The 25,306-nt window shown below is 39.5% G+C and overlaps 1 protein-coding gene and 1 long non-coding RNA gene across 6 annotated transcripts in view; both read right to left on the bottom strand.

Moving 5' to 3' along the window:
* The window catches only part of PPP2R5E (protein phosphatase 2 regulatory subunit B'epsilon), a 147,485-nt gene that overhangs the window by 88,647 nt on the left and 33,532 nt on the right, over window positions 1–25,306 (bottom strand). The window lies entirely within an intron of this gene.
* LOC145723416 (uncharacterized) lies at window positions 7,611–16,948 on the bottom strand. Its single transcript, XR_014148434.1, has 2 exons — window positions 8,131–16,948; window positions 7,611–7,917 (listed from the first exon to the last, which is right to left on the bottom strand). It is a non-coding gene; the product is annotated as an uncharacterized LOC145723416 (long non-coding RNA).

Here is a 25,306-nt window from a genome sequence, read left to right as displayed (position 1 = left end):
AGGTGGTACCTCAATGTGGTTTCGATTTGGATTTCCCTGCTGGCTAATGATGATGAACAATCTGTATTTTTAAAAAGATCACGCTGCTCAGTATGAGTTAAATGAATGGAAAAGAGGCAAGAGAAGAAGTAGGGAAACCGGTTAGAGGACTCCTGTTAGAGAGTCATGATAATGACAAAGTGGACAAATTAGAGATAAATAGTGGAGGCAGATGCAACAGTACTCGCTGACAGTAACTACTCTGAAGGGGGAATATGCCAGTGAATAGAAGGCAAGAAACAGAAAGGAATCAAATATGACTATCAGTTGTCTGGTTTGAACAGCTGGGTGAACAGAAGAGTTATTAAGTAAAAGAAAGAAGAAATAGTGTGGTGAGGAAATCAAGTGTTCCACTGAGAATGTGTTAAAAGTTGGAGATGTTTGAAAAACATATACCTGAAGATGTCCAGTCAGCAACTGCATATACAGACCAAAATCTGAACTAGAGATAGAAATGAGCCAACAGTATATAAATGGTCTTCAAGCCAATGGAATAAACGAGATCACCTATGGTGAGAGTGCAGAAAGTGAAGCTCAAAGAGCCCTGAAAAAATCCAACACATACAAGCTGAGTAGAGGAGGAAGACCCAGCAAAGAGAATGAGAAGAAACAGACAGAGGTAGAAAGAAAACCTGAGTAGTGTCACAGAAGCCAAAGAAGAGCATTATTTCCACAAAGAGAATATAGACAAGTATCAAATGCTGACAGACATGAGTCCATCAGATTTGGAGGTGACCCTGATAAGAGTAACTTCAGTAAAGCATTGATAAAGGCAGAATCCATAAAAACAAGGATTTATGGAATCTTATGATATGGTGCCACCATTAACACAGCTCTCTTTCTTGTCTTCAGCTTCTACTACTGCCTTCAACTGCTCCATGCCAAGTTCAAATTTAAAGGTTCTGATTAGGGGGCGCCTGGGTGGCTCAGTCGTTAAGCGTCTGCCTTCGGCTCAGGTCATGATCCCAGGGTCCTGGGATTGAGCCCCATATCGGGCTCCCTGCTCAGCGGGAAACCTGCTTCTCCCTCTCTCATTCCCCCTGCTTGTGTTCCCTCTCTTGCTGTGTCTCTCTCTGTCAAATAAATAAATAAAATATTTAAAAATAAATAAATAAAGGTTCTGATTGGTATACCAAGTCACCCTCATCTCTGGTGAGTAGAACCTCAGGGCTAGATTACTGCCTAGACCAAAGGCCTGCCTACTGATTAGATGATCTTGGGTCAAGTGCCCACTCAATCTAGTCATCTGAGACCAGAGCACAAGAGACCAGTCATCCATTAGAAGGCAGTCAGTGGATATAAGGGGGTATTCTAAGTCTTAGCCCGTCTCTAAATACACTTCACTAAAATTTATAACACAGACCAATGAATACATTCACTGATAAAGGTCTAAGGATTAAGTTTATAAATTATAAGGAGTTAATTTTTTCTTAACTTGGGATAGGTATCCAGATGTTCAATCAAGATTATCATTGCTCTTTGTATCTACTAATAGCTTATAAAAACGATTCACATTCTTCGAACTTGGATACACTGATGACAGTGATCATTTTCAGAGAAAAAACTACCACAACAGCAAAGAAAACCTTTATGAGTATGGGGTCACAATATCTAATATATTTTTTTAATCATTAAAGAAAGAGGGCGCCTGGGTGGCTCAGTCGTTAAGCGTCTGCCTTTGGCTCGGGTCATGATCCCAAGGTCCTGGGATCGAGCCTCCCACCGGGCTCCCTGCTCGGCGGGAAGCCTGCTTCTCCCTCTCCCATTCCCCCTGCCTGTGTTCCCTCTCTCGCTGTCTCTCTCTGTCAAAAAAAATAAATAAAATCTTCAAAAAAAAAAAATCATTAAAGAAAGAAAAATACATACAAGTATTTTTAAAACTTTTTTGATAAAATGTTATAAAATACAAGAAAACACACACAGTTTTGAATAGTATGTACTCATTCCCTATTAAAAAAAGAAAAAATGTTTCCATCCAAAACCATTCAGGCCCTATAATTTTATCCCACAGGAAAACCAAGCTAAAATGAAAAAAACATCCAAAAGGAAGTTTACAGTGGAAACTCTGACAAATGCTTGACCATAGTGTCAAGAACAGCACTATCATATGCATATGTCTACACAGCTAGACACAAATACATACACTACTCATTTCAGTTAGTGGTCAAAAACACTGAGGATTAGGATTCTTAAAGCTTATACTTACCACTGATGAACCTAAACAAAAAATTAAAATCATAACATGAGTTGGAGGCAGAACACTCCACAAACAATGCCCTTATATTTGAAAGTAGAACTGATGCTAATTTACATTTGTAGAGTACTCAAAAGTTTTTAAAGGCATTCTCTAAAGTATTATTTTACTCAATAATCCTAACAAACCTATGAGCAAGGCTCGCTAGGTTTGATACTCATTTGATACTCGCTAGGTTTGCAACTGATGCATGATTTCCTCAAAATCATACATACAGTAAGTAACAGGGACCACATTCAAATCCATGTCTTATAGACTACAAGAAGCCCACTGCTCCTTCCACTAACATTTATATTAATACAGCCTTTAATAAGGGCTTCAAATCCCTGCTGGAATTGGTTCAACTATCACATATCATATTTGGACTGCTAAAACAGACTCAACTACTCACTCAATATATTAAACATGCTATGATTATCAGTTCTAAGGCATCTGATGCCCTACTATACTGCTATATTACTAGAAAACCAATTTTGACAGTTCATTCATTATGTTACTGTATTTATTTTCCTTAATGAGTACACAGAACTTGTTATAAGGTTGCTAGTGGTCACTGTGTTTCCATCCTTTCTCAGAAATTCCATTGATGTCAAACCTGTTAACAATTAGCAGCCATAAAGCAATCCATAAGTTACTTATTCATGACATTCATAAATAAGATCATGTATTTAAGACTAACCTAACTGAATAAAAAGGAGCTTTATTATACCTGACCATTTTCCACTAATAGCTAAAAAGTAAAGAACAAGGTGAATGGATGGATCTAGACTGCAAAATATCAAACAGTTTTGACTTTACGACATACACCAAAAATGACTCCAATACAACTCCCTTTTAAAATGCTTATTTAGGGCACCTGGGAGGCTCAGATGGTTAAGTGTCTGCCTTCGGCTCAGGTCATGATCCCAGGGTCCTGGGATCGAGTCCCACATCGGGCTCCCTGCTCCTTGGGAGCCTGCTTCTTCCTCTGCCTCTCTCTCTCTCTGTCTCTCATGAATAAATAAAATCTTTTAAAATAAATAAATAAATAAAATGCTTATTTAGAGGCACCTGGCTGGCTCAGTTGGTAAAACATGCGACTCTTGATCTCAGGGTTGTGAGTTCAAGCCCCACATCTGGTGTAGAGATTACTTAAAAATAAAATCTTTTAGGGGCGCCTGGATGGCTTAGTCAGTTAAGCATCTGCCTCTGGCTCAGGTCCTGATCCCAGGGTCCTGGGGTCGAGCCCCACATCAGGTTCCCTGCTTGGTGGAGAACCTGCTTCTCCAGTTCCCTCTGCCTGCCGCTCCCCACCCCCCCATTTGTGCTTTCTCTCTCTCCCTGTCAAATAAATAAATACTATCTTTTTAAAAATTTAAAAAATAAAATCTTTTAAAAATAAATACATAAAATGTTGACTTACAAGCACCAAATCTTCTCCCCACTCCCCACGTAATTCAATGGGTTATTCTCAGAGTATCCTTTATGAAAGTCCAGACTATCTACTAAATATTTGGATCACAGCCATTGAATATGAGCACCAGTATCACTTCATAAAAAAGAAAATCATCACCGTTAGAAATTAAGACAGCCTATAAGAATATTACTACTTCACATCTGTCTCAGCCAAACTCAATGCACCACCTAAAAGCAAATATGCAATGCAATATTATTAGATAATATGAATAACTACCACTTACTGAGCACTCAATACATTCCAGGAACTGCAATCTGCTTCAATGGTAACGACAAAACACATAATGGCCACTAACGTTTACTGAGCCTGTACGGTGTGCCAGGCCATGTTGTACGTGGTTTACAGAAGTTATGTCATAACACCACACTTTAGAAGTGAAGGAGCTAAGATACACAGAGACTAAGTATTCTGCCCAAAGTCACAGTGGCAGTTAGGGAGAAACCCAGTACTAGGCTTTCTTCACTGTTTGCGGGTGGAATGGGCTAATTTAAGTAAAGCGCTCCGAACAATGGCTGACACATGACAAACATGTCCATAAGTACTAGTAATTACTGACAGTATTATTCAATCTTCACAACAATCCAGTAAAATGAAAAGAGCGAAAACAGAATGAGGAAAGCAAAAGGAAACTGGGAAGAGAGCAGGAAATAGATTAACAGACAATACTTCCAAAAGAAAAGGAAAGCCGAAGCTTTCAGATAGAATGAGCAACTTAAATGATGTCTGCCCAAAGGTCTGTTTTATAGTCTTTGTGTTTATGTCTTTTTCTATCATTTTACTGATTTGTTTATGTTTAAAAAAAAAAATGGAGTGACAGGAAAAGGAGATGGGAAGGGAGAAGAATAAGGGAAGAGAGGGAAAGAGAAGTTAACACATTCTCTGTAAAAAATCAACTGCCAAATAAATGCAAATCCTCATTTTAAGGCAGGCCCTGCCAAAGAAAAATACAAATGCAGGACAGCCACAGGTTATGAGTCTCTCATCCATCCACTACTGGATCCTTCTGAAAAAGCGCTTCATAAACACATACATTACAGTTAAAAACCTAAAAATCTATGTAAGAGAAACAATGAATTCCAATTAGTATTGCTCTTAAGCAAAATAAGGGCAAACAAATCAATATGATTTAACTGTGGGATCCTTCAAATATTCACTTTAGGCTCTTTTCCTCCTTCATATGTGAAAATAATAGCGACAAAAAAAAGACACAGCTCGGTTTCATTTAATACTTGGTTCATTTAATACTTGGTCATCTGCTGAAACTACTAATAAGGAAACCAAAGAAAGGCAAACTGAATTGTTTTTTATGATGTAGATACCTAACCCTGTAGTGCTGACAGCACACTGAGACTACTATTTTCAGTAGTTTCTTAAATATCAAATGAAAACTTCTGGTCCTTGGCAACCTAATATCCAACACCCAATCTTTCTTTTTTTAAGAATGACAAAACTGAAACCCATAGAGGTTAAGTTCAACATGGAAGCAGAACAGTCCAGTGGAAAGTGAATGCATACTGGAATCAGACATACTGGAAGTAGAATCTTGGTTCCTTCACTGAACTAAATGTTGCCTCCGTTTCCCCACCAATGAGAGGATAACACCACTCTCCCAGCAAGCTATGGTGAGAAAACAATGTACAGGGGCGCCTAGGTGGCTTGGTCGGTTAAGCATCTGACTCTTGATCTCAGGGTCGTGAGTTCAAGCCTCATGGTGGGCCCACCACGGAGCTTTCTTAAAAAAAAACAAAAACAAAAACAAAAACCCAGAATGTACAACACTTCGCAAGTAAAAGGCATTAGTAAGTGGCAGCTATTGGGATTACTGTTACCTTAATCTCCTTGTGGATGGCTCAATAGCTGACAGTTATCACTGTTACTATCATGAAAACAACCTTCTAGGGGGCAGGGACTGTATCTGCCTTAGTCAGTGAGTATAGGGCCTGGCACAGAGTAGCCTTGAAATGCAGGAGGCAGGGAAGAACAAAAGAAAGATTATACAAGAAATCAGCAGAAGAACTGATACGCAACACAGTTCTCCAAAATTCCTTCTAGAAGGCACTTATGCCATACGTAGAGTAACAATATGTCCTATTCCACTGCTTTTTCAAACTCATTTAGGGAGCTGTAACACCATATTTTTTAAAACTGAAGTAGGACAGAATACAACATAATAGAAACAAGTACATCTAACATAGTAAGGGTAAGTTCTACTTCATTTAACTTTAAAACTGGATACATGTACACTCTTTTTTTAAAAGGTTTGTTTGGGGGCGCCTGGGTGGCTCAGTTGGTTAAGCGACTGCCTTCGGCTCAGGTCATGATCCTGGAGTCCCTGGATGGAGTCCCGCATCGGGCTCCCTGCTCGGCAGGGAGCCTGCTTCTCCCTCTGACCCTCCTCCCTCTCATGTGCTCTCTCTCTCTCTCATTCTGTCTCAAATAAACAGGTGAAATCTTTAAAAATAAATAAATAAATAAATAAATAAAAGGTTTGTTTGAGAGAGCACGTGCATAGTGGGGCGGGGGGGGAGAGTCTTTTTTTCTTTTTTTGCAGATTTATTTATTTGGGGGGGAGGGGCAGAGGGGCAGAGAGAATCCTGAAGCAGACTCCCCATGGAGCATGGAGCCTGACATGGAGCTGGATCCCAGGGCCCGAAGATCACAACCTGAGCTGAAATCAAGAGTCGGCCACTTAACTGAGTCACCCAGGTGCCCTGAGAGAGAGTTTTAAACCAACTCTGTACCATAGCACATACCCTCCCCATGTGCTATCGTGAGCACTGTGAATTGTGTAGACTGTTGAATCACAGACCTCTACCTCTGAAACAAATAATACATTATATGCTAAAAAAAAAAAAAAAAGAAGATAGTAGGAAGGAAGAAATGAAGGGGGGAATCGGAGGGGGAGACAAACCATGAGAGACTATGGACTCTGAGAAACAAACTGAGGGTTCTAGAGGGGAGGGGTGTGGGGTGATGAGTTAGCCTGGTGATGGGTATTAAAGAGGGCACGTTCTGCATGGAGCACTGGGTGTTATGCACAAACAATGAATCATGGAACACTACATCTAAAACTAATGAGGTAATGTATGGTGATTAACATAACGTAAAAAAAAAAAAAAAAGACTCTGCACTCAGAGTGGAGCCCAATGTGAGGCTTGATCTCATGACCCTAAGATCATGACCTGAGCCAGTATCAAGAGTCGGATGCTTAACCAATTGTGCCACCCAGGTTCCCCACATGTACACTCTTGCATTAATGTGTGTGCGTGTACTGGGGTCAGGATGTAAAATGAATTATTTACTGCTACAGGTAGCACCAAAATCAGAAAAATACCATCCTAGATTATCCAGGACAATTCTACTTTTATGTGATCACGTTTTCTGGTAAACATGAAATGAAGTATATTAACTAAGTGGGATCTGAGATTTACACATATGTATATCAAAAATAGGAGCGCCTGGGTGGCTCAGTGGGTTAAGCATCTGCCTTCAGCTCAGATCATGATCCCAGGGTCCTGGGATGGAGCCCTATCTATGTTGGGCTCCCTGCTCAGTGGAGAATCTGTTTCTCCCTCTCTATCCCCCTCTGCCACACCCCCTGCTTGTGTTCTCTCGTGTGCTCTCTCTCTCTCTAATAAATAATAAAACCTTAAAAAAGAGAGAAGAAAAAAATATGTATATCAAAAATCATGGGAAAAAAAAAAAAATCTCTGCATCTATTGGTATGGTACCTATATGAAACCCATAGCTTGAAACATAGATCCAGAACTGCACCAAGAAAGTCATCCTACCAAACTCAGGTGAAAATAAAATCACATAGCTTAGTAGTTATAAACAAACCATAGCAGCTTTTTTCTCCCCATTCGAAACATAAAAATTACCATGAATTCAAGGTCATTTCCGAGCATCAGAATTCTTTCGTGAGTTACCACAAAATAATCGTTAAGATATATATGAGACTCTCTATAGTGAGGTTGAAATATCAGAGCAAATTGTACCCCGGACAAAGCTGTTCATTGAGCTCTCCAAAACGAAAGTGCAGAGGTTAGATCTATCTAACACAAAAGCCAGAGTTCTGTTGTAATTTATGGCATGTGATGACTAATTTGGCAAAAAGTACATTAAATGCTTAATATCCTCTGTTAAATTAAAAAAAATATAGGGGCGCCTGGGTGGCTCAGTCGGTTAAGCGACTGCCTTCGGCTCAGGTCATGATCCTGGAGTCCCGGGATCGAGTCCCGCATCGGGCTCCCTGCTCAGTGGGGAGTCTGCTTCTCCCTCTGACCCTCCTCCCTCTCATGCTCTCTGTCTCTCATTCTCTCTCGCAAATAAATAAATAAAATCTTAAAAAAAAAAAAATTAAAAAAAATATAAAAGTAACACATGTAACTAGAGGGACAGGAAACTCTGGGTGACAACAGCCGAGGCAGCCAGGGCAGCACATTTTGAGACCAACTAGTCTAGGTTATATGGCATGCAATGAGAATCCATGAGAACCTGACCCTCCACTGACTTACTATGATAGCAGATTAAATCACTTAACTCCTCTAGCTCCCAATCTCCTTCTGCTAAAGAAAACATCAAGAACAGTATCTGTCTCCAGTCTGTTATTCCCATACTTCACAACAAAGACAAAAACACACAGAGACACACTCTGAGCTCTTTAGAAGATTAATTTCTCTCTAGAGTCAACTTGTCAGGGACTATTCAGGTGACAGCTCCATCTGTCTGGCCTGAACATTCTCTTCTGTTCACTCAACACCTCACTAAATTAACTGACCAGTCTGTTTGCCCACACTTAAGAATCAAGAACTGAACAAACCAAAACTTAAGTCTTTGATACAGCAAAGGAAGAAGTGGCTGCATGTTAGCACCTGACACTGTACTGACAGCAAATGAAAATTCTTTTTGACAAATCTTAATTAAAAAAGATAGTGTTTGAGGATTAAATGCCTGAAAAAAAATTCTCCTTGAGCCATCAAGCTCTGTTCCACTTAGTGAAATGAAACTGCTGTGCAGGGGAAAATAATACACCCAATCAAATATTGTTAGGTTGAATCATATGAAACTGCCATTTTTACAGGTCACAGATGGTCAAATATTGGCAATTTCACTTGGTTCAACTTAAGAGGATGCCTTACTCTGCTAATAGCACTAAGACTAATGTTATCAGTAGCATCAAAGGACAGTGGTCTCAAACCAGAATACACACATGGGAACACTTTCCACAAAGAATTTTTGCTTTGTCTTGTTTTACTTTTTGCTATGTAAATATTAAAATACACTCAAAAGTAGAAAGAACAGTATAATGAACCCCCATGTACCCATCACCCAGCTTCTGACATTCTCTAAATGTCAGTATCTACAATATCCTGAAATTAAATGCTGTATAATTATCTAAACATACAAGAAAAACTTCCCTGAATCAGTGCAAAAATTCATTACCTTACAAAGTTCTTTCAAGCTTATATGACCAAAAATGTTTGAAAACTGTTGCCTTGGGGCATGTATGATGTTGGACCCTATATGGATGGTATTCTGAAAGTTTCAACTTTGGTGAAATATTTTCTTAGTTATTCAGTTGTTAAGAGTTGGCTTATCTAAGAAAGGGGAGCAATATAAATGGGCACAAAACACATCTAGCCAATTAGGACATCTGAAACTAATAAATAGAGTAAACCAACCTTTTACAAAAGAACAAATTTATTTGAACACATGCAAATCCTAAGAAGTATTTAATTAAATTTATTCTATATACCAAAGACACAGGCATACACCCCCGAGAAAGTCTAACAGAATAAACTGCTCATCAACAGTGTAATTTATCCAATGTCTGCTGTGGGCTGGGCCCTGACATACAAGTACACATTTCTTCAACAAATATTTCTCAGTATTTTCTATGTATCCGACACTGTTCTAGGCAGTGATGGTACAGAGGTGAACGAGAGAGACAAAGATCCCTGCCCTAGTGGAGTTTATGTTCCAGCATGGGGGCACAGTTAATATTATAAATAAGAACAATACAGTATGCTAAAAGGGGATAGGGAGCAATAGGAAAAAGAAAAAGCAAAGCAAGAAAAGAGAAATGGGGAGGGGCGGGAGATAGCCATTACCTGATTGTGACTTCAAGGTGGTAAGTACTACCTGAGATTTGATAAAGGCTGAGGAAGTGATGTCTGAGCCAATGGTTGAGAGAGCAAGAGAAGCTGGCCACAAGCGTAAGAGAACTAAGGGCTCTCTGCGTCCAGAGAACAGCACATGTGTGGGCATGGAGAGGAGCAAAGACCCAGAGCACTGGGAACAGGCTAGAACCTAGGTATGTGTGGGGGAGGAGGCAGCCAGGAGAGAGGCAGACAGGGGTCAGATCAGAGGGTTTCCATTTTCTACGGGGGGTTGGGGGGAGCCAACAGAGCTTTCCACCACAGAGCTGTGAAACAGAAAGCTCACACAGGCAGCTCTGAAATAAATATATTTTATTTTTTGCAAAGGCAAGAAATAAGAGCAGAGCAGTGATGGGGAAAAGAGAAGGCAGGACAGACTCAAAAAGCTATCATGTGGCTGGAGGCAGAACAACTAAGAGCTCCACCAGATAGGGCTTGGGCTGCAAAGGAGATGATGGTGCCACACTCACTAAAATGGGGAAACTCAAAAAGAAGAGATCCTAGAGAGATTTGCGGCATGTGGAATTTGAAGTGCCTGTGAGAGCAACAAAGGAATAGCTAGGAATGCAGGTATGGATTGGAGAAACTTCTAGCCTGAAAATACAGACTGAAGAGTCTGAGAGGGAGAGTTGGGTCTCCTGGGTGGCTCAGTCCGTTAAGCGTCTGCCTTCGCTCAGGTCATGGTCCCAGGGTCCTGGGATCAAGCCCCGCATCAGGCTCCCTGCTCAGCGGAAAACCTGCTTCTCCCTCTCCCACTCCCCCTGCTTGTGCTCTCTCTCTCTCTCAAATAAATAAATCTTAAAAAAAAAAAAAAAAAGTCTGAGAGAGATGGCAGAAGGCACCAGAATGGATAAGATTTCTTCCCCCACCACACACACACACACACACACACACGATGATATCAAGTATGAAGAAGAGCACTGGGATGCCTGGATGGCTTAGTCGGTTAACTGTCTGCTTTCAGGTCATGATCCCAGGGTCTGGGATCTCTCTCTCTCTGACAAATAAAATCTTTAAAAAATAAAAAGGAGAGGAAAGAAGGAAGGAAGGAAGAAAGGCAGGCAGGCAGGCGGGCAGGCACTGAGGACTTCTAATCATTCCCCTTTTCAGAAAGAACTAGCCTGCATCAACACTACTATGAATATCTTTCATACGTCCCAAGCATGTACTGCACCAAATGCCCACAATTACCCAAAAGCAAAAAGCAGCTTTCTTAAGAGTTAGGCAATGACAAGAATGAGGCTATTACAGATAGTTTTCAGAGCCACGAGCAACAATGTTATAATTCAAACCAAAGAGAAGTTATTCAGAACCTACTCAAAAGATCTGGAAGGCCAGACACAATAAGGTTCTAAACCTTGGCCCAATATATTTGCTAAGTCCTTCACAGTTTTCTCAGGGTAGTAAAAGATACAAGAGAAGTTTAAAAACACTACCAGGGCACCACAAAGTTCAACTTTTACAACCTCATATTTCAATAATTCACAATGGAAACATATAAACCAGTAATTCCTTTTAAATTTGCAGAAGACCGAGGCAGCAAAGAAAAGCTGTTCACAGCCAAGTAAGCAAGTTTGCTCATCTCTCCTCACAGGGTGCACTTTTGACAATACTCGCAACATGAAGGAATAATGCTTCATTTTTAAAAAATAAATAACTTTTCAGCACTTTAAGAAAAGGGAAAAGAAAAACTTTCTCCTGAAGCAATTATTATATCCTAACTCAACAGTTCATTAAATAGCCTTTTCACCTGCTTTGTTTTTACAAAAGCAAATGTTCTATCCAAATGAAGTATCAATTCCTTTTGTAGATTTCGGGCCTGATATTGCTCTGATTCACAGGAGAGCTAGTACTGCTATGGTATTCAAATAAAAACATATTGGCAACAAGATGAACTATGAAATATGTATGCCCTCTTCCATGTTTTTCCTACTTTTTTTTAAGGTAGGGAAAAAAAGACATAAAAATCTACAGGCATTTTCATTTTTAGTAAAATATAACTTGGAATTTGTTGCAGTCTAGTGGTTGTTTGTACATATACTGACAAACATTTGTGATGGAGAACCCCCCAAAGGCATTTCCTCTAAACCATGAGCCCTAATTATATTTAGTTGTAGCTCTGCTCTTCCCACTGCTTTTCACTTTTCTCCTCTCCTCCCCTCTATTTCCGTTTCATACACACATGTGCACGCATATGCGCACCCACACAATGATTCTTGCACCAGAAGCAATTTTTTTCCATGATGCTCCTAAGTGGAAACATTTGCACAAATGATAGGTTCTCTACAAATCCCAAAAGAAACACTCTTTTCCAGAGTAAGTTACACACACACACATGCACTCATACATAAAGATCTATTATGCCCATATGCCAATATTCTTACGTTGAGATGTATACTATCCTGCACGCTGCAGGTTCTCATCGTAAAGTCTTTACCAACACCATCACTTAGGTCCTATCAGAATATAAAACTGCAAAAAGCATGAGATCCACAGTACGGCACCATTTACCTCCCTGCCCATTTTCTTTCCTAGCCTATTTCTGCTTTCTTGCCTCCTCCTTCCCCACCATCTCATATAGACTCTAAGCCCCATCCAAACTGGTACCTGTGGTTCAGCTAAAAGATCTATGCAAGGGGCACCCTGGTGGCTCGGCTGGTTAAGCCTCAGGCTCTTGATTTCAGCTCAGGACATGATCTCGGGGTCATGAGATCGAGCCCCGTATCAGGCTCTACACCCAGCTTTAGATTCTCTTGCCCTCTCTCCCTCTGCCCCCTCCCCTCCCCTGTGTGCACAGTCACTGGTGCTCTCTTTCTCTCTCCTTTCTCCCTCAAAACAAACAAATCTATGCAAACCTTCCCTCTCCGTGTTCTGGCCACTTCCAATGCCCCTTCCCCTTCCAGCCTCTATCTCCATCCATTCTTAGAGTTCCCTCTCAAATGGCAATTTTTCCATGAAGGCTTTCCTGGTGATTCTCTCAGCCTGGTATGTCTCCCTACCTGTGGGCTGCAAGGATCCCTTGCTTATACTTCACTCACTGCACTTAACTAGACTTCCTGACCCAATAATATCTGCCCTCTTGGAATTTTATTTAATTATATTTGTGTTCCTGCAGCACCTAAGAGACCAGCACCTAACATGAATAGAACTGAGGTGTCTCAAACCCACATTTCTCTAACAAATAATTTAAATAAATACAGCTGCCCATAAAGCACCACCTGTACTCAGGCCCTTTAACAAGCACATGCACAGTTTTTACCTTAGAAAGAATCAGAGGAAGTTATTCGTCCAGAAAAGGAATACAAAACCAGTCTCCTAGTATTTTAACACATTGCCTGGGTTTCCATAATGCCACCAACTAAACAAATTACTTGAAAATGAAAACAAATATTAGCTCAAGTTGTTAAGATATTTTAAAACAACAGAAAAGTGGTATACTCCACTAGGAAATCAGATTGAAAAATTAAAAGAATTAAACAATTACAACAACTTATCCTTGCTCTCTTTTAAATTCCTCTGTTTGGTCCTTCTACAGAGCCAACAGATGTTTTTCTTCTTCAGCTTAGTCATTTGGAGAAGAAAAGGAGCTTGAAAATTGTTCAAAAGCAGAAGGGAAGGACAGGAGTAAGTATGGAGAAATAGACAGGGTCCAGGCCAATGATGTGAGCATTCAGAAATCAATCCGATAGTTTTTGAAAAACATTTCAGAGACTATAATATAAACCTAGGAGGAGTATCTATGTTTTGGAGGTCTTCACAAATATGTAATCTTTTCTACTTTACAGACTGGTCACTCTGCTTTCAAAATGACTTTAAACTCTGCAATAAATTCAACTGTATGCCCTCTATAAATTTACTACATCAGAGAATCCTTCCTGTTTTTTTGGGGTTTTTTTAAGATTTTATTTATTTATTTGACAGAGAGAGAGCGCAAGTAGGCAGAGCGGGAGGCGGAGGGAGAGGGAGAAGCAGGCTCCCCACTGAGCAGAGAGCCTAATGCGGGGCTCAATCCCAGGACCCCGGGATCACCATCTGAGCCAAAAGCAGCCGCTTAACTGACTGAGCCACCAAAGAGCCCCCTTCCTGCTGTTTCTAACACTCAAGTTTAATTTCAGGGTTCCATACTCACAGTCATCTCAACACAATCACATTCTCTTAACTATTCTCTCAGATTTAGTCCAAACATCCCTTTCTCAGATTATTCTAAATACTGTTTTATTACAATACTCTCAACGTTTTAACTTCCTCTTATTTATCTTTCACGTCATCCCAACTATTTCCTATATACTCCCTCGTATCTCCAAATATTAAATGGTGTTAAATGAGATACTGAACAGGAAACCACCTTTTAAATTGTATAGTACTATGTACAGATTCACTGTATTGCTATTCTCATTCTCATCTTTTTGCTTCATTCCTTTTTTCTATCCACATTTCAACCTCCACCCCTTCTTAGGACAACTTCTTCCAAATTCTTTAGAGCTAGGGGACACCGCTTGACACTCAGCAAGCAAAAGTCATTCAGTGTGTGATTTCAGAAGCTCCCAGACTTTCTGCAAGCTATATACTCCTTCTAAAAGCTTCTCCAAAAGTCTTATGTGGAAACTATCATGGAACTGTATTACCATATGACCAAAAGACCCAAAGAGCCTAATCAAGTATAATCTCTGGTTCTACAGATGAAGAAACAGGTACCCAGACTTGCCCAAATTCATAATGTTAACTGAATTGCCCAAAATCATACAGATGGTTAATGACAGACCAGGATTAGAATCCAGGTCTTTGTGTACTACTGGTGAGTTTGGCTTGTTGGTTTTGTGCTCTTTTCTTTTATTTTCCTTTAATTTTTGGGGGGGAGTTTATTTCCAATTACAAAAATAATAAAGGCTCACTGCAAGATATTTGTAGTAAGAAGTGAGGATAAAATATTATTGATTCACTTTTGGTTTTTGTTGTTTTTCTTTTTTTTTTTAAGAAATAGCAGTGTCTTTTTTTTTTTTTAAGATTTTATTTTTAAGTGATCTCTATACCCAACATGGGACTCAAATTCACAACCCCAAGAGCAAGAGTCACATGCTCTATTAACTGAGCCAGCCAGGCGCACTTGTTGATTATTTTTAAAGTGTCACTGTCTCTCACATAACCTCACCCAATACAAACAAGTATTTGTCTCAAAACTCAGAGTTTCATTTACTGAGGTTTAAGTTTAAATCCCATTTAGTCCTCCTCAATTTGTAAAGTTTAATGAAGACCGAGCCCATTTTCTTTGTGGACTTACATAGCGCCACACTCAATGTTGGTCACCAAATACCAAAATTCTTAACTTCAATTATCAGCAAGAGTCCTGATGACACTTAGGTTTAGAATGTTTCCATCAGAATATATTACAATTTACTGCAAATAAAAGGCGTTTTCTTTTTCCTTGGATGATGCTTCTCTCAGCTACATGGCTGTTTTTAAAAAATACACATCACTGGAAACTTGGCATACGCACAGCCTCAAACACAATGAAGTTTGGGCCAATCTACACTGAAACAGGACATATTTTGATTTTAAACAAGAGTGGTGAGGTTACCAACTACAAAAGTTTTTTCTTAAATTATATGTGTTAGTACACGAACATCTTTGTCTGACTGTCCTGTAACTAGTAAGTAGTAAAAACTATTGCAGAATTGCAACAGACCAATTAAGACTGTGATATCCAGAGGGGTGAGGGAAATAGGGAGATGTTGGTCAAAGAGAACAAACTTTCAGCTATAAAATGAGTAAGCTCTGAAGACCTGATATAGAGTATGGTGACTATAGGTAAAAAATAATGTATTACAGGGGCACCTGGATGGTGCAGTTGGTTGAACATCTGACTTTTGGTTTTGGCTCAGGTCATGATCTCAGGGTAATGAGATTGAGCCCCAGCACTGGGATCCGCACTCAGTACAGAGTTTGCTTGAGTTTCTCTCTCCCTCTCCCTCTGCCCATCCCCACCCCACTCACACTCTCTCAAATAAATAAATCTTTAAAAAAAAATGTATTACATACTTGAAATTTGCTGAGAAAGTACATCTCAAGTGTTCTCATCACACACACACACACATACACACAAAATGGTAACAATGTAAGATGATGGCTAGCTACATTAGCTTCCTTGCAGTAATATCACAATGCATACATATATTAAAACATCATGTTGTAAACTTTAAATATACACAATTTTTACTTGTCAATCATACTTCAATAAAGCAGGAAAAAAAGATTGTGTGTCAGTATGGTAGTCACTAGCACACATGTGACTACTGAGCACTTGAAATATGACTAGTCCTAATTGAGACTTGCTATAAATATAAAATACACTTAAGATTTCAAAGACTTAGTACAAAAAACAATATAAAATAACTCATTTTTATATTGGTTACATACTGAAATTATATTTTAGATACACTGAGTTAAGGAAAACATTAAAATTAATTTCATCTGTTTCTTCTCACTTTTTTAAAAATCTGGCTACTGGAGAACTTTATTTAGAAAACTTTAAATTACAAATGTGGCTCACATTGTGGTTTGCATTATATTTTTTGGGATGAGCACTAAACTAAGACAACAAAAGAAGCAAAGACCAACAAAAAGAAGGAAGACAACAAAAACAAAGGGGAAACTTCCTGTTCCCTCAGACCTGGAATAGCTCAGAACCATTCTACTCTGTGGTCAGAAAAGAAACCCAATCATTCTCTATTCTTCAAAAACCTGACTTACATCTTATTACCTCTGAACAAGAATTACAGATATATCTTAAATAAATAGCACACTGAAGTTTTACACCTTAATATACAATTCATATGCTTAGCCTAAACCTAAATTGTCAAGAAAAGAAAGAAGAATATACCTTATATTCCAATGGGAGAGCTTCCTTCTAATTCAAAATGAAACTTACTTCATGAGAATCTCCGCCCCAAGCAGCTATTCCTTCCTGTTAAGGACCCAAAAATTCCTATCGGTATTTTTCTCTTACATGATAGTTGATGATACAAGAATTATGGCCAAATATAAAGGTGCCCTTTAGGGTGCCTGGGTGGCTCAGCTGGTTAAACGACTGCCTTCGGCTCAGGTCATGATCCCGGAGTCCCGGGATCGAGTCCCACATCGGGCTCCCTGCTCAGCGGGGAGTCTGCTTCTCCCTCTAACCCTACCTCCTCTTGCGTGCTCTCTCTCACTCTCTCTCTCAAATAAATAAATAAAATCTTTAAAAAAAAAAAAAAAGGTGCCCTTTAGAAAGACTTCCACTAAACAAGCAGTATTCCCTGTCATTATGGCTCTCGAGGCCTCTTCGGAGATTTTTAAAGGGTTACAACAGGTTTAAATTAACCCCATGGAAAGAATCTGGCATTTTAAAAGGATCTGATGACTCAAAACATTCTTTTGGACTCTCTCAGCCTCTTCACTGGAAATGCACTCAGGACAGTCATACCAGTTAGTTCTCTTTTATGCTAGCCCAGGTCAAGTACAAACTTGAAACGTGGAATAAGGCAAATTACTTTAGGTTATTCCTGTTCACCAGGTGTTTTGTTTTTATTTGTTGGGAGGTTTTTTTTGTTTCGTTGAGTGGGTGGGTGAGTGGGTGTTTGTTTTGGGAAAAAGGAGGTTAAGTGTTTGTTTTACTTCTCCATTTGAGTGCAAAGGTACTTACTAGCAAAATAATGACGGCACTTCTGGTCCAGAAATTACCAGAATCCTAACCATGTCTCAGAAGCTGAGTCTCTCTATCAGGCTTTCTTTGCCAGACTCTGCCTATCTCTACCTCTGAGCAAAATGTGAGAAAAGCCAGATATTCTAACAACAAAGTCCCCCAAAGGTAACCAAGGGTAGCCATAGTCACCTGTCAACCACTCTAGGTAAGGAATGGATATACTAAAGATAAGCCTGGCATGTAGCTCCAAGAGATGAGGAAGAATAAGTTTAAGTAAAGAAATCAGAGGGTTATAGGCTGAACACCCTAATTTTCTTTATGTAGAGCTGGATTTCTCAACCTCAGCACTACTGATATTTTGGCCCAGAAAATTCTTTACTATGGGTGGATGTTCTGTGCATTAGAGGATCCTTAGCAGCATCCTTGGCCTCACTACCCACTAGATGCTAGTAGTAACACCGTCGCTTCCTGCCCCCCACTCCCACCCTCAGAGTTACTTCTGAGAACCAAAAAGGTCTCCAGACACTGCCAAGTGCCCCCTTGGAGGGCGCAAAAATGCTCCAGGTTGAGAATCAGAGCAAAAGCACCTGAAAAAAGTTGCAGCAGCAGTCAAGTCAAAGGCACTTTGTACCCAGGGTGGCAAGCTGTATTCAAGCAGTTGGCCTTGCACGCCTAGTAAGAATCACCAACTTTCTTTTTTTTAAAAAAAGATTTTATTTATTTATTTGACAGCGAGAGACACAGCAAGAGAGGGAACACAAGCAGGGGGAGTGGGAGAGGGAGAAGCAGGCCACCCAGGCGGCCTCAGATAGTTATTTTTAAGAAATATAGTTTTAGGGGCACCTGGGTGGCTCAGTCGTTAAGCGTCTGCCTTTGGCTCAGCTCATGGTCCCAGGATCCTGGGATCGAGCCCCACATCGGGCTCCCTGCTCCACAGGAAGCCTGCTTCTCCCTCTTCCACTCCCCCTGCTTGTGTTCCTGCTCTCACTCTCTCTCTCTCTGTCAAATAAGTAAATAAAATCTTAAAAAAAGAGAGAGAGAGAGAGAAAGAAATATAGTTTTAAAGTAAAAATAAGATACCACTTTCTGACCTATATAATCAGCAAAAATTAACAGGACTGAGAACTTTCAGGGACTGCAAGAAAACCAGTATTCTCAGATAGCCTTGCTAGGAATGTAAATTGTTACTTGTAAAGCAATTTGGTAGCATCTACCAAACTTCTAACTTTTTACTCAGAATTCCACTTGTAGGACTCTACCCTACAGATATACTCACCTATGCACAAGGAGAAATATGTATTAAACAGTTCCCACAGCACATTTGTAACAGCAACAAACTGGAAATACTTCAAATGTTATTAATAAAGAAATGGTTTTAAATAGTTACTGTACATTCCCACCTTGGAAGACTGTACAGTCATTAAGAAAGCAACAGTATACCAAAAAAAGTACGAAATAAATGCTCAGGGGCACCTGGGTGGCTCAGTCAGTTAAGCGTCTGTCTGCCTTGGGCTCCAGTCACGATCTCAAGGTCCTGGGATCGAGCCCCACATCGGGCTCCCTGCTGGGAGCCCGTTTCTCCCTCTCACTGTCCCTCTGTGCTCTCTCTCTCTCTCTCAAATAAATAAAATCTTTAAAAAAAGAAAAGAAAAAGAAAGAAATGCTCAAAGTGAGAGTATGGTCCCATTTTTGGTAAAAAAAAAAAAAATGTATAACATGTAGATACAGACAAAGAAAAAAGTCTAAAGGACTATACATCGATTTATTTTCATTATTTTGACAAGTATGTGGGGTTTTTTTTTAAAGCAATTAATATTTTTCAAGACCTGGATTTAAAATTAGACTTAGGCTATCTTCATTTCTCAAATTTAAGGCTTAAAAGCTTTCTTTTGTAAATGTCACTTCTATAAATCCAGGTTTGTAGATATTTCTATACCACACATTGGGATGTACTGGTGTTTACCACTTGTCCACCGACATTACACTGACACTGGTGAGCCTTCAAATGAGTCACATAAAAAGGCTTGATTCAATTTGCCAAAAAACTTCAAAGAAGTAGGAAACCTGACCCAGCTGGCTTCTGAAACCATAACCAATCGACCTCTAAGAACATACCCAGAAAGAAGTAGTTTAAATTAGTATGTTTATTTTTTTTTTAAGATTTTATTTATTCATTTGAGATAGAGAGAGTACAAAGGGGGATGGGGGACAGAGGGAGATGGAGCAGCAGACTTCCCACTGAGCTGGGAGCCCAACGTGGAGCTTGATCCCTGGACCTGGAGATCATGACCTGAGCCAAAGGCAGACACCCAACCATCTGAGCCACCCAGGCGCCCCAGGAGAATGTTTATTTTTAATAAATATTTAATATATGCTTATTATTTAATTTAGCAGAATCTGATCATATCCAGTCAAATTTAAATGATTTTAATTTTCCTTTTCAATTTATTGACCTAAATGATCAAAACTTATTGATGTGGCTTCCCCCCTCCTACTTAAATCTTGCATGAATAACCAAAGAAGTCAAACATCTGAAAGACTGACAGACCTGACAATTAATAAAAATTAAAATCAATTCTAGATTTGGAATAACTATTTTATCTGGGTGCACAGTGAAAAAAGCAAGTTTCCAAGAAATTTTTCTGGCTCTTAAATAAATGAGCAGACATACTTCAAAACAAAATGTCAGACACTCACCGTAATAGCTATGGCCTTTAAACCACCCTAACACCCCTCCCCCTGCCCACAGCTCTAGCCTGTTGAACTGCTTTTAAACGGAACACTCTAAATTACTAAAAATAAACCATATCTATTTCCTCCTGCTTCAGTTTCCCCATTTTTCCATCACATTTTAACCGTTTACAGGCAGTTATCACAAATATACAATATCCATATGATACCATTTCTAAATATTTTATATAGGGAAGCATAAATGTGAATGTGATAGTATTTCCTCTCCCTTGAAGAAACTATACAACAAAAGAACCTTGAAGCTCTTTATTCAATTAGAACCCTGGATCTGAAGCCTGGCTCCATGGGATTTCATAAAACTTGGCTCCACATCAGAAAGCCACAATCCTTCACTTGACAAGCACCACCCTTGAATAACCCACACCCTGTGCCTTTCCAAACTGCCCAACTAATAGTATACCGAGTAAGGAACTGGGTATAAACACAGGAGCCTGCTCCAAGGTTACCCAGAAACCTAAAAGGTGACTCAATGGCCGCCGCAAGCTGTCACAGAACACTACTCCGTTCCTGGCCAGAAGTACACTCGTGCTAGCAGCATCACCTGGTATCACACCTCTATTGTTCAGTATTTCTTTTGTCACAAATAACAATAAAGCTCATCTTCTTCACAGGAGAAGATAATATATTAGGTGAACTTTTGGCAATAATGGAATTCAGTTTCTGTAGCTTAGGTCTTTTTTTTTTTTTTTTTTTACAGATTTTATTTATTTCTTTGACAGCGAGAGAGGGAACACAAGCAGGGGGAGGGGCAGAGGGAGAAGCAGACTCCTCACTGAGTAAGGAGCCCAATGCGGGACTCGATCCCAGGACCCTGGGATCATGACCTGAGCCGAAGGCAGACGCTTAACGACTGAGACATCCAGGCACCCCATCTTAGGTCTTATTTTAAGCATGGTGACAAGTTAGTGAACAAAACTAATCATCTTATCAGAAATAAAGTTAATGTCTTTTCCTTATAAAGTCAATCACTTAAGTTAGGAACAACCACCAAATCCTGAGGGGTTTTTTTTTGGGGGGGGGGCTGTCTGACATTTTGCCTTGAGACCCAATGCCCTAAATTCATTAAAGAGACAAATAATGTGGTTTTTATTAAGTGAAAAGGCAAAGGTTGCTTAAATTCCTTAGGTTTTAGTCAAAACAGAAAGTACTTAATATATCTAAACAAAAGTATAATATCAGGTAGCCCCCCTGACCATTTCACTACCTTCTTAACATGGTTGTAGAAAAGAGTATTTCTAGGCTTCATATATATGCACCTTTGGAAGGTTTTTTGTGTTTTTTTTTTAAAGATTTTATTTATTTATTTGACAGAGAGAGACACAGCGAGAGAGGGAACACAAGCAGGGGGAGTGGGAGAGAGAGAGAAGCAGGCTTCCCGCGGAGCAGGGAGCCCGATGCGGGGCTCGATCCCAGGACCATGGGATCATGACCTGAGCCGAAGGCAGACGCTTAACGACTGAGCCACCCAGGTGCCCCCTTTGGAAGGTTTTTAAGTGTTCTTGGATTACATGCTGGTTACTGTTATCACTGATATCATTAAAGAAAATACAATGACAAAAGATTTTTATTAATTTAGTAAATGCATTTAAATAAATCTGTGCCTTATTACATCTACATACATTTGAAAAACAATAGTATATTTATGCCAAGGTCTATTATTTATCTAGTCTGCAGCCTAGGGGTTCATATAGTTGACTAAGCACCTTACAGTAACTTCATATACCTCTCCAATTTTCAGAGCCCACAGCTGTAAACCACTGGCAAAGAATATGAAATATAAAACTGCCTCGTTAACACACAGAATAGCTCTTTAAAGTAAATATTTGGAATCTCAAGTGAAAATTTACTGTGTTTCAGATGCCAGTACGTTTTCCCCTATAAACTACAATACCAAATTTAAAATCGAAATTAGTCACAAAAATCATTTATATATAAACATTCACTTCATAGTCAATTTTTTAGAAATGCAATTACTCATAAAAAAGGCCTCAAGACCCACTGGAACACAGGACATGCCAGCTCCCACTGCCACCACAGAGGGAAGGCTGATTTTAGTCTTGAGCTCAGCCAGAGCATCTGTAACTAAAATCTTAGTAAGATTTTGAAGGCATCACAGGTCAGAGCTGCCTTCAAGAGATGAATACACATGACAGAAATGCAAAAATTCAAATAGTAAAATAGCCACCTCACTGTGAAACTAGAGGGGCCATGGCAGTAAAGAAAGAATAGGAAAAAGAGCAGCAAAAAGACAAATTTAGATTTTTCTCTTCCATATCCTTCCCTTACTAATGCACAGAGAATCAACTAATGTTTGGTAGCATCTTGTTTGTTGTTATGAAAAATAAACCAAACAGGGGCGCCTGGGTGACTCAGTTGCTTAAGCGACTGCCTTCAGCTCAGGTCATTATCCTGGAGTCCAGGGATCTCGTCCAGCATCGGGCTCCCTGCTCAGCAGGGAGTCTGCTTCTCCCTCTGACCCTCCCCCCTCTCATGTGATCTCTCTCTCTCTCTCATTCTCTCTCTCTGAAATAAATAAAATCTTTTAAAAAAATTTTTTTTCACTCTGGAAAAGCCCCAAGAGACCATCTATCCGTTCTAGTCCCACTGTCTCATTTTACAGGTGAGGAGACTGCAGCCCAAAGAATCTGAGTGGCATGCTGCGGGTCGTTCCACTGCCCGGGAGAAAGTCCAGGTCCTGAACTTCTGGGTCCCAGCCCAGCATCTCCAGCATCTTACCTGGTATTTCACAATGCCTCTCATATGTCCTCATCTAGATGCGATTCGCATTTCTGTTGAAAATTACTTTGACAGTCATAACTATTTTAAACAGAGATTTCTCCTGCTTCATTTTACTATCCTGCAGATCATTTAAATATATCCTCAGAGTTTTCCCATCTATGGAGGTGGTGGTGGTGGTGGTGGATATATTTTGGGTACTATGAATTTTTCTTATAGGAATATAAGATCTTGGAAGTCTATGAGAAATAAATGTGTTTCTAAAAATCAGTTTCAAATGCAACTTTTCAAGACACAAACTTACTTTAACGAAAGTACAACTTGGTTTTCAAAAGCCAATGCCCTAGATTTACTTTTACTTTAAATCAGATGGGTGTATCATCTCTCATTCAAATATACACACCAAGGTGCCAAATGAGATGCACAAATACACTGCCAAATGCTGCAGTTTTTTTTTCACCAACTAAGTCTTTATGACAGGAAAAAGTTTATAATGACTAAAGTCTAAACTCAGAATTTAGGACACAATACTAAAACTGACCTAAATAATTTTTATATACTTACAAGGTTAGCTGTGAACAATGCAGAAACAATAAATACCAATATGGAAAACTACAACATGAATTAATTAAAAATATGAACTTAGCCGAATAACAACAGCTAAAATTTATAGAGTACTTACTGGGAAAAGACACAGCTTTAAGTGCTTTCCACATGATAATTTAATTCTTAACCCCCCATGCAGATATTATTATCCCCCACTTTATGATCTAGGAAACTAAGAAAGACAAATTACATGACAAGTGCACCGTCAGAGAGCCAGGATTTAAACCCAGACGGTGGAGCTCCAGAGTCCACACAGAAAATACTAACAAGATACAAAGATGGTGGAAATTTTACATGGTGTCCAGAACAGGCAAATCCAGAGTCAGGAAGTAGATTAGTGGTTGCCTGAGGCCGGGGAAGGGGGGAAAGGGCAGAGAGAGAAATGGGCAGTGACTACTAATGAGTATGGGGTTTCTTTTCGAGGTGATAAAAATGTTTTAAGTTAGACTACAGTTATGGTTACACAAATCCGTGAGTATATACTAGAAATTAATGAATTATACACTTTTTTTTTTTAAGATTTTTTATTTATTTTTTTGACAGAGAGAGACACGGCGAGAGAGGGAACACAAGCAGGGGGAGGGCAAGAGGGAGAAGCAGGCTTCCCGCCGAGCAGGGAGCCCAATGCGGGGCTCAATCCCAGGACCCTGGTATCATCACCCGAGCCGAAGGCAGATGCTCAATGACTGAGCCACCCAGGCGCCCTATGAATTATACACTTTAAATGGGTAAACTGCATGGTATATTAATTCTATCTCAATAAAGTTGTTTTTAAAAAAAAAAAAGACGGTGGTGAGATATATTCAAAACTGAACCATACTCAACAGAAAAAAAAAAAATGGAGATGACAGTTATAGAGCTTGCTAGTATTAGGGGAAGCAGTTTGAATTTTCTATTTTTGCAACTTTAAATCTAAAATTAATTTTTTTTTTTAAGTTTCAGGTTTTTTTTAATGGACCCATCAACACAGCAGGAAGGAGAGGGCACCGGATTTAGAGGCAGGAAGTATTGGCCCTACCGCCCATAACTTCCCTTCTATAATTATGTAAATAATGAGGTTGATAATACTCATCCTCCTCCCTCCCTCACTTGCCAGGAGACCAAATGAAACATGATGCAATGAAAATGCTTCTAAAATCATCAAATACCATCTATAGGAAGGATAAATGTTACCATGTTGAAATTTTATAAAATCAAAATTATCACAGAAGATTATCAGAAAATTATCCAAAGAAGGTACATGAAAGCTCAAGAAATACAGTAACAGTAATAATAATAAACAGTTGATTCTTAGTGAGCACTCATGCCACAATGTTGGGAGCACTATTCATCTGTTAGGTCACTTAATTTTCATAACAAGCCTGTAAGATAAACACTATCATTATTAAGCCCCATTTGAGAGAAGCAGCTACTGAGGCACTTGCCCAAGGGCACACACTTAACAAGTGGCTGTCGCGGTATGAACTTAAACACACTGGCCCCAGAGTCCATGATCTAATCCAGTAAGGACACTGCTCCTGAAATGAAAATGATTAACATTTTTTGAAAGCTATTCATTCACCACCATACATTCATTTGACTCATTTACCTGGACTCCTACACCCCACAAATAAGATATAGCTGGG

Source organism: Leptonychotes weddellii, chromosome 9, assembly GCF_054177405.1.
Source record: "Leptonychotes weddellii isolate Sample4059 chromosome 9, ASM5417740v2, whole genome shotgun sequence".
NCBI lineage: Eukaryota > Metazoa > Chordata > Mammalia > Carnivora > Phocidae > Leptonychotes > Leptonychotes weddellii.
The sequence above is the reverse complement of the archived record's forward strand: the minus strand, read 5'-3'. Positions and strand labels throughout refer to the sequence as shown.